The sequence below is a fragment of the Priapulus caudatus genome, unplaced genomic scaffold, assembly GCF_000485595.1.
Source record: "Priapulus caudatus unplaced genomic scaffold, Priapulus_caudatus-5.0.1 Scaffold266, whole genome shotgun sequence".
Classification (NCBI taxonomy): domain Eukaryota; kingdom Metazoa; phylum Priapulida; class Priapulimorpha; order Priapulimorphida; family Priapulidae; genus Priapulus; species Priapulus caudatus.
The window spans coordinates 378,915-386,856 of NW_014577327.1; the positions used below are offsets into that span (position 1 = coordinate 378,915).

Here is a 7,942-nt window from a genome sequence, read left to right on the forward strand (position 1 = left end):
GCTGTTGCTGCTGCTGCTGCTGCTGCTGCTGCTGCTGCTGTTGCTGCTGCGAGAAACGGAGAGAGAGAGAGAGAGAGAGAGAGAGCGTGTGTGCGCGCTCGAATTCACGTTATATCTCGCGTGATTTTACATGGTCCGGCTGGCTCAGGCTGACCCTCGGATCGTAAGATCAGAGATCATCTATCGTCGCCTAGGCATAATTCGTGAAATGGAAGAGAATAGATTTGAATAAAGCACGATATCTAGACCAGAACAGATAGAATAGAATAAAACAGAATAGATTAGAAGAGAATTAATAGAATAGAATAGAATAAAACACGATGGAATGGAATAGGATGGAATGGAATAGAATGCAATAGAATAGAATAGAATAGAATAGAATAGAATTGATCGATCATTTATGTCACAGGTGTGGCCAGGTCTCGATTATGACTGTCGGTGTAAATGGCGGGTGTCTGCGTGGCAGGGCGTGATCTACGGATAGGTTAGGGACTGAGCCGCATCATAGATTGATGATAGCGTGTGGTAGCATGGGAGAATGATCGCTGGATGAGATCGCTGGGGGGCGAGATTACGGGGAGGGGGGGGCAGTACGAGGGGGCGCCACCTGCCCGCCTCGGCTTGGCTTATGGCATTCTGTATGGGCGTCGGTATATGTGTAACGGCAGTACGTTGAATCAGGACTAGGTGATGTTGCGGGCGGAACGAAAGAGTAACGCGAGTTGCCCGCCCACCACCTCCTCTCACCGCCTACCACTCCCCTCCCGGCCCACGCACTCCATCCCCGCCCACCATTCCTTTCCCACCCACACTCTTTCCCGCCCTCCAAACCCCTTTCCGCCAGCGAAATGTTTTTCCTGACCCTTCAGCAGCACATTGTACTTAGCAACAAAATCGATGCTTTTCCAATGGATGACTGAATCCGATGTCACTGCATTTTTGTAAACGTGGAAAAGTCAGACATTGAAATGCAAGAGATGATGACTTGTTGAAGTTAAGGTCAAATACTTTCACGGAACTAATTAACAGGCTTAGAACAGTGCATTAAAGGCATACACCGCTCGATCAATTTAATCTTTTCACTAGATCAGGCCCAGTGGCTATGTGTATTGAATCAATGAATGTAACGCTGTGCCTGTACATTGATTATAACCTATGTGATCGTGGGTCTGCTCGTGACCAGTGGTGACTTGACTGTGCTTATACCCTGCTCGCTGTTGTGGTGGAATGCACAACTGCATGGTTCAGCTATCTGGTGTCTGTTCGGTAGGTTTCGTCCTACCGCTCCAAATCACTCCCATTCCGGCATTTCCGTTACGATCGGTTTGTTCACATAATAATCATAGAACAAACAAAATGCACAATAAAAAAATACAATGCGTCCCACGAACAAAACAATAGCGAAAAAAAAAAAATCAACTCCGGCTCTCGCTCTGCTGGTGTAAATGTACAAAAAATAAAAACACATTTAATCAATAATAAGCTGAACGGGTCAAGGGAGAAAAATTTCGCTGTCTCCCGCACACACGCACATCCCTCTCCCGCCCACATACCTCTTCCACCCACAACACTTTTCGCGCCACGCATGAAAAAAAAAAAAAATCGTCCGCCCCACCATCCTCCACTCACTCACAACCTCCTTCCGCTCACACCACCTACTCACCCTACAGCACAACCACCAACCCCGACCACACCCCTATCTCCGCCCACCACAGCTCCTTTCTCACTAACACGCATTCCCACCACCCATTCATTCGGCTTAGTAAACGGTGACCTCCTCCTCACCTCTCCTCTGCCTCCCGCTTCTCCCTCCCTCCTCCTTCCCCTCACCATACTTCCCACCTAATACTGTCGCTCTTCTCACTCCGTCTCCTACTCCTCCTCCTCCTCCTCCTCCGCCTACTCCTTCCACATCTTCCTCCCAACTCCATTCTCCTCTGTTCCATCTCCTCCGCCAAACCGCAGCCCTGTTCGCTCTCTCTTCCTGGCTTCCGCGAGATTCTCCCGAAGGCCACCCCACGCTTTACATAGAGGCGATCCTCGGACCGAGTTTTTCTTACTTCGCCGCCCCCGCGGGAATCTTGCCATTGAGGGGCGATTTATGGCGAACATCGCACGGCGGTTAGCGCAACGTGATCCAATAACTTAATCGCATCGTCTGCGCTCGCGCTACGGTCCATTATCATCCTGCGGACGGGGAGGCTGATGATGCGGACGCTGACGGATGCGGAACGCTGACGGATGCGGACGACCTGACGTATCGACGCTGGGACGATGCGGACGCTCGACGATGCGGACGCTGACGATGCGGCACGCTGACGAATGCCGACGCTGACGATGCGGAACGCTGACGATGCGGACGCTGATGATGCTTGTCGCTGAGATGGCGGACGCTGATGATCGCGGACGCTGACGTTTGCGGACGCGATGAATGCGGTCATGATGATGGGACAGACACGCTGATATGCAGACACTGCATGATGCTCCGCTACACGGCGCGCGGTGCGGCCATGGGCAGACGAGGCCAGGGATGGCAGGCAGGGATGCGGGGCAGGGCATCGGGGCAGGGCATCCAGCAGGCGACTGCAGGCAGGGATGCGCAGGGATGCGGCACGGGAGCGGGTAAGGGATGCGGGCAGGGATGCGGGGCAAAACGGGGAAAAAAAAAAAAAAAAAAAAATTTTTTTGCGGGCAGGGACTGCCCGCACGGGATCGCGGGCAGGGATGCGGGGCAGCCAATGCCGGCAGGGCATGCGCGGCGGGGCAGCCGATGCGCGGGCCCAGGATCCACCGGCAGCGGAGCGGGCAGAGATGCAGGCAGGGATGCGGGGCAGGTGATGCGGGGCAGGGATGTGGGGCAGGGATGCGCGGCAGGGATGCGGGCAGCGGATGCAGGCAGGGATGCGGGCAGGGATGCGGGGCCAGATGTGGGGGCAGGATGCGGGCCAAGGAGTGCAGGCAGGACTGGGGGGCAGGATGCAGGCCAGGGATTGCGCCAAGGATTGCAGGCAGGGATGCAGGCAGTCAGGGATGCGCGGCAGGGACCTGCGGGCAGCAGGATGCGGGCAGGATGCGGGGCAGGGATGCGGGCAAAGGATGCGAGCAGGGATGCGGGGCACAGGGATGCAAGCAGGAGCGGGCAAGGATGCAGCAGGGATGCAGGCAGGGATGCGGGGCAGGATGGCGGAAGGGATGCGGGCAGAGTGGCGGGCAAGGGATGGCGGGGCTAGGGATGCGGCAGGGATGCGGGGCAGGGATGAGCGCAGGGTGGCGGCAGGATGGGGGGCAGGGATGCGGGCAAGGATGCAGGCAGGGATGCGGGGCAGGATGCACGGCACGCGAGATGCCGACGCCGCCACCGCGCGATGCGGGGCAGGGATGGGGGGCAGGGATGCGGCAGGGATGCTAGGCACGGGATGCGGGGCCAGGATGGTGGGGAGAACAAGGACTCAGGCAGGGATGCGGAGCAGGGATGCGGCAGGAGATCAGGCAGGGATGCGGGGCAGGGATGCAGGCTAGGAGTGATGGTAGGAGATGCTGGTAGGGATGTCAGGCAGGGATGCCGGGCAGGATGCAGGGCTAGGGATGGCAGGCAGGGATGGGGGCAAAGGGATGCGGGCTAAGAGGATGCGGGCAGGGATGTAAAGGCAGGATGTGGGCAGGGATGCGGGCAGGGATGCGGGGCAGGGATGCGGGCAAGGGATGCGGGCAGGAGATGCGGGCAGGCGATGCGGGCAGGAGTATCGGGGGCAGGGAGATGCGGGCAGGGATGTGGGGGCTAGGAGATGCGGGCAAAGGTATGCAGGCAAGGGATGCGGGCAGATGGCAGGCAGGGATGCAGGCCAGGGATGCGGGGCAGGCGATGCGGGCACGGGATCGCCGGGCAGGGATGCAGGGCAGGGATGGGGCACGCGGATGCCGCAGGGATGTGGGGGCAGTGATGGGCGCAAGGATGACAGGCAGGGATGACTGGAGGCAGGGATGCAGGCAGAGGATTGCGGCCAGGGATGCAGGCAGGGATGCAGGCAGGGATGTGGGGGCGGGATGCGGGGCAGGGATCAGGCAGGGATGCGGGGCAGGGATGTGGGGCAGGGATGCAGGCAGGGATGCAGGCAAAGGAATGCGGGGCAGGATGTGGGGGCAAGGGATTGCGGGCAGGGATGGCAGCAGGGATGCGGGCAGAGCCTGTGGCGGCAGGGATGCGGGCAAGAGATGCCAGGGATGCGGAGTCAGGGAATGCAGGCAGGATGGCAGGCCAGGGATGCGGGCAGGGATGCAGGCAAGGAGAATGTGGGGGGCAAGGATGCGGGCAGGGATTGCGGCAGGATTGCGGGCAGGGATGCGGGGCGGGATGTTGGGCAGGGATGCGGGCAAGGATGCAGCAGGGATCGGGGCCAGGTGATGCAGCAGGGATGCAGGCAGGGATGCGGGGCGCAGGATTCAGGACAGGGATGCGGCAAGGGATGTGGCGGCAGGGATGCGGCAAGGATGCAGGCAAGGGCATAAGCGGGCAGGAGATGCAGGCAGGGATGCAGGCGGGATGCGGCAGGGATGCAGGCGCAGAGAGATGCGGGGAAGGAATGCGGGCAGGGATGCATGGACAGGGATGCGGGGCAAGATTGGGGGCAAGGAATGCGGGCAAGGGATGCAGGCAGGGAATCAGCCAGGGATGCGGGGCAGGGATCGGCAGGATGCGCGGCAGGATGGATGGGGGAAGCAGGGATGTCAGGCAGGGATGGGCAGGCAGGGATGCGGGGAGGGATCAGCAGGGATGCAGGCAGGGATGCGGGGCAGGATGCAGGCAGGATGCGGGGCAGGTCGGCAGGGAATGACGTACTGGACTTGCCAGCCATCTGTCGACTCAAACTATCAATGTCGTCGTTTAATCACCACGGGTCAAGAAAGCTGGTCCCCTCACTCCCGGCTCCTGGGCTGTTTATCCGACACCGCGGCTAGTCTGTGGGTGCGGGGGGGGGAGGCGTGAGCCAGGATGAGGCGACAGTACTGAGGAAGCAAGATACACTTATCGTGCGACGCCGCTGCTGCCTGTGTTATGCTGAACACAGAACTTACTGTATAGCTGTTGCGCTAACACGCTGATTAGACGTCCTGCATCGTTGTTGTCTCCTCGGACTCGTCTATCTATTGCTGATCCAGAGTAAGTGCTTGCAACGAATCTCCCAATAATTCGTTTGTTCTCGTTATCCTCGTTCTCACTCTCTCCTCTCTCCTCTCGTCTTTTCTCCCTCTCATCCTCATACATCTCTCCCAAAATCAAAGAAGCGAGATACCCAAAACGGGGACCCTCTCCTCTCTCATTCTCTCTCACTCTCTATATAATATCTATATATCTATAATCCTCTGCTCTCTCTCTGACCGGGCCTCCCTCCGTCGCTCACAACATAATGCCATCGCTCGTTTTCCTTTCTTCCCTCTCTCTGCTCTCTCGACTTCCTCTCTCTTTCTTCTTCTTCCTCCCCCCCCCCTCATCTCGCAGTTTTCCCCTTTTCTCTCTCTCGCTCTCTTTCGCACTGCCTCTTCTTTCGGCTTTCCCTCTCTTCATCCGTTTGTCTATGTCTTATCATTAATATCTATAGCCAGCTCTTTCCACTCTACCTACACACTCTCTCTCCTCCTCTCTCATCTCTCACAACTTGAGCATCAGGAGTTGAGATAATACGTGTGTGAAGAAGGCAAAGTTAACAATCTCGTCTCTCCTCCGTCTCTCTTAACATCTCTCATCTCTCAATCTCATCTCTCTAGTCTGTTTCGATCCTCTGTTTAACGACAAGCTAGGCTATTGAATGATTGGGAAGGAGTTTCGGAGAGCCGCGACAAGGCCACGGTGTGAAGGCATCTTCTTGCTAGAAGAGTTGTTTGCATGCGACTCACACACATAACACGAGAGCGGGGCGAGGCTGTGCAAAAACATCCGGTCTGTCGCCTGGGGGGCCCGCGCTCTGAAGAGACATTCACACCAAGCAAGCAAGCTCGGTCCCATCACCCCACCCAGCAACGTACTCAACTCAAGCGTCGTGCTACTGTGGCGTCTACTGGCTACCGGATGTTTCACACGGAACTGTATGAGGGTGCGATCGAGTGACTCAGCGATTTCCGCTTGTTTATCTATGCGACACGTGTTATCTTATGCTCGCAGGACGAAGAAACCTGTGGGCGTTGCGACGCTTGCGGGAATGTATACATGTATTCATCTTGTCGTTGTATTGTCTAAACCTGCGGATGAGTGAAGTCATGGCTGTAACTGTGGAGACAGCCATTTACTGGGAGACAGCCATGTGTAACCTGGGAGCTATGCAGCCATGCTGTACTGGCGCAGCCTGCTTGGTGACTCGGGAGCTATGCGCCATGCTGTAACGTGGCAGCCATGGCTACTGGAGACAGCCATGCTGTACTGGGAGCTATGTAGCCATGCTGTACTGGGAGGCTAGCAGCCATGGCTGTATGGGGACAGCCATGCTGTACTTGGGAGAACAGGCCATGCTGTAACTGGCAGCTATGTAGCCATGCTGGTACTGGCAATCGCCATGCTGTACTGGGAGCTAGCAGCCATCGCATGTAACTTGGGAGCGTAGGCAGCGCATGCTGTACTGAGGAGTAGGCAGCCATGCTGTACTGGCAGCCATGCTGTACTGGCAGCCATGCTGTACTGGGAGCTAGGCAGCCATGCTGTACTGGCAGCCATGCTGTACTGGCAGCCATGCTGTACTGGGAGCTAGGCAGCCATGCTGTACTGGCAGCCATGCTGTACTGGCAGCCATGCTGTACTGGGAGCTAGGCAGCCATGCTGTACTGGCAGCCATGCTGTACTGGCAGCCATGCTGTACTGGGAGGCAGCCATGCTGTACTGGCAGCTAGGCAGCCATGCTGTGCGTGGCAGGCCGAGTGGTACTGATGCTGAGCGATGAAGAGTGCCAGCCTCCTGAAGGCTGTCAGGTCGTTGTTATTGTGTGTTTATCTTTGCCTGCGGACAGACGGATCAGCTTTCCCCCTAGCATCTGCCGTACAGCGCTAATAGCGTAGCCGACTGTCTACGCGTGTATATGTGCGTGTATGTGTGTGTATGTGTGTGTGTATGTGGTTCCGAGACAGCTGCGAAACACCCGACGGGATAGCTAAATTAACATCCACTCTACTCACTCTTACAGCGGATCCTGTTCTTCTAATCATTTCGCTTCGTTTTCCACGTCTCCTTTAAGATCACCTCCATTACTCGAAGACAAGCGTAATTAATCGCAACCAGCAACATCGCACAGCAGCCAGCTGAAAAAAATGTTACGTACTCCCGTATATATACGAGCGTCAGTGAGGAGTGAGTGTGTGCGTGTGCGTGCGTGTGTGTGCGTGCACGTGTATGTCTGTCCCCTCGCTCTCCACCTCTTTCGACCATTCTAGTTTCCTGTTACTCTGACCCCTGTCACGTCTCCTCTTCCCTCCAGTCGAAATAATCGCCAACCGTTACTGTGTGGCACTGAAAAGTGGTGTGTAACTATGCACAATATAATAATAATAATACAATATATAATAATACAATATATAATAATACAATATATAATAATACAATATATAATAAGATTGCGCCACATGTCATGAGTCCCTACAACAGGCAGGCGCAGCGTGTGGTGATAGCGCCCCGATACCGACACGTACAGCGAACTGTCGCATTCGCCTCCACACCATCAACCACCACTATAAACAACTCATCAAGCTGCCAGCCGCAGGAGAAGCAAGTCGACAGGCCTTCCCCCCAAGAGGCTTCACTGTCACCCGCACGCACTACGCGCGCGCGCGTGTGCGCAGCGGCGCCGGCAGACGGGCTTCGTGACTACAATATATTAGATTAGATTAGTAGCAGCCGTAACGAGACAGAAAATCTATTACCATAATCAGGTTTATGGCGGCAGCAGCGGCAGCAGCGGCAGCA

The 7,942-nt window shown here is 56.3% G+C and overlaps 1 long non-coding RNA gene across 1 annotated transcript in view; it reads left to right on the forward strand.

Moving 5' to 3' along the window:
• Nucleotides 1-7,942, forward strand: part of LOC106808299 — a 16,305-nt gene that overhangs the window by 2,251 nt on the left and 6,112 nt on the right. The window lies entirely within an intron of this gene.